Source organism: Osmia lignaria, unplaced genomic scaffold (assembly GCF_051020975.1).
Source record: "Osmia lignaria lignaria isolate PbOS001 unplaced genomic scaffold, iyOsmLign1 scaffold0117, whole genome shotgun sequence".
NCBI classification, from domain to species: domain Eukaryota; kingdom Metazoa; phylum Arthropoda; class Insecta; order Hymenoptera; family Megachilidae; genus Osmia; species Osmia lignaria.
Window position 1 is genome coordinate 1 of NW_027478258.1, and position 2,500 is coordinate 2,500.

At 38.0% G+C, this 2,500-nt stretch overlaps 1 non-coding gene across 1 annotated transcript in view; it reads left to right on the forward strand.

The window, feature by feature from the left end:
- Positions 1 to 2,494: 2,494 nt before the first annotated feature.
- The window catches only part of LOC143307981 (small subunit ribosomal RNA), a 1,923-nt gene continuing 1,917 nt past the window's right edge, over positions 2,495 to 2,500 (forward strand). Inside the window, exon 1 of the ribosomal RNA XR_013065011.1 lies at positions 2,495 to 2,500. This exon is cut by the window's right edge and continues 1,917 nt beyond it. This is a non-coding gene — a ribosomal RNA (small subunit ribosomal RNA).

Below are 2,500 nucleotides of genomic sequence, written 5' to 3' on the forward strand. Positions count from 1 at the left end.
CCTAAAGTTCGTTATTTTGGCTAAACGGAGCGAAAATCTGCATTTATACCATCACGGACGTTAGTTTAATAGCGTTTAACGATCGATCCACGGTACAGAATGCAAAAATATGATTGTTAAAATTTTCGACTAATCGGTTCTAAGAGGCGAAGCAATACGCCGCTGGGACTTTGAAATATTTCGGAGCGCACCTAAAGTTCGTTATTTTGGCTAAACGGAGCGAAAATCTGCATTTATACCATCACGGACGTTAGTTTAATAGCGTTTAACGATCGATCCACGGTACAGAATGCAAAAATATGATTGTTAAAATTTTCGACTAATCGGTTCTAAGAGGCGAAGCAATACGCCGCTGGGACTTTGAAATATTTCGGAGCGCACCTAAAGTTCGTTATTTTGGCTAAACGGAGCGAAAATCTGCATTTATACCATCACGGACGTTAGTTTAATAGCGTTTAACGATGGATCCACGGTACAGAATGCAAAAATATGATTGTTAAAATTTTCGACTAATCGGTTCTAAGAGGCGAAGCAATACGCCGCTGGGACTTTGAAATATTTCGGAGCGCACCTAAAGTTCGTTATTTTGGCTAAACGGAGCGAAAATCTGCATTTATACCATCACGGACGCTAGTTTAATAGCGTTTAACGATCGATCCACGGTACAGAATGCAAAAATATGATTGTTAAAGTTTTCGACTAATCGGTTCTAAGAGGCGAAGCAATACGCCGCTGGGACTTTGAAATATTTCGGAGCGCACCTAAAGTTCGTTATTTTGGCTAAACGGAGCGAAAATCTGCATTTATACCATCACGGACGTTAGTTTAATAGCGTTTAACGATGGATCCACGGTACAGAATGCAAAAATATGATTGTTAAAATTTTCGACTTATCGGTTCTGGATCACTGAAAAATCAAAAAAAATTATTAATTTTGATTAATTAAATTACATATGTAGTTTTATATTGTTATAGTCTCGTATTTGTTAATGTTTTGTCGTAAGAAAATGCAAAAATATCGTTTTAATGTTTTCGTCTCATCGGTTCTGGATCGCTGAAAAATCAAAAAAAAATATTAATTTTGATTAATTAAATTACAAATGGAGTTTTATATTGCTATAGTCGCTTATTTGTTAATGTTTTACCGTAAGAAAATGCAAAAATATCGTTTTAATATTTTCATCTCATCGGTTCTGGGCGGTTTTAAAATTTTTTAAAATATTAATTAAACCCATGATTTACATGAGAATGTGAATTTATTATGTCCTGCATGTTAATTTATTAATTTTCATGTATAGAACGTTATAAAATGAAAGGATATGTTCGACGATATTTTCAGTCTAAGTTTTACCGTGCCGGCGGGATGGTACGCTCTCACGGCGGTTTGCACAGGCATACGCCTGGGCGTAAGCCCATGCGTCGCCGACCTAGCGGCCGGCCGTTCGGTATTTATAGGAAGGCACTTTCGGTTCGCTCGGACCGGTCGGGAGTAGCGTCGAGCGTGTGGCTCTTTTATGACTTCGGTTGAAAAGCAGTCTACCGCTCCTCGAGAATATACTTTCTCGACTATTCTCGTTCCGGTTTTCCGTTGCGGATTATTATTAATCTCCACACAGCATTACCACGGGTCGGTGTCTAAGACCGAATGGCCCATATGTGGTGAGCCTTGTAATATAAGGCTGGTGACCTGTATGCACTTATAAATGTTGCATACTTGTACAAACTGAGCATCAACTGTCTGTAACCAAAATTTGTTAAAACTGAAAAAGTTATAAGATTGTATAAAATTTTTGAACCAAGAAAGTAGTGTTAGACGAAAATTCGTTCTATCACTTTTAGAAGGGAGACTGTTTGGAAATATTTAAAGTATAAAATACACAAAAGTCCACTGAATTATGAACAAAATTACGTCCCTGAATTTAAGAAAAGTCAAGAGGTGTCAGAAATAAAATCCTCTCTGATACGTTCAGAGAGGAAAATAAGTATGGAGAGAGGAGTAAAAATGAAAGAAGTTTTAAGGCTGGGGAAACTTCTAAAGGAGAGAGATTCCAACATATCTAATATGTACATTTAAAGCAAGTCCAAGGAACTCTCTCCGTTAATGTTTGAAAAGGTGTGTGCAGATGGAGGAGAAATGTATAAAGTACAGAGACGAGGTTGGTGGGCCCGCTCTAATGATAAAGATTATAAAATTTGGTGGCAAAATGACCAGCATGATCACTGTACGCGCTTTCTCGATTTGTATAGCATGCCACTGTCCGCGCTATCTTTTATTATATTGTCCAGCGTGTGTGGTCTACGTGCTTGCACGATGGATGCACGGCGTGAAAGTGATTTTCGTGCTTTATGAGAGGAGGAGGAGAATATTTGGCCTCTATAAGAGGTACAAAATTTATGAAATGTGTGTTACATACAAAAGAGAAATGGCTTAACGTCGATCGGTCTTACAGGGAGGGCCGACGACGAAAATTTAAATTTACAATAATAACTAAGCTCCCTG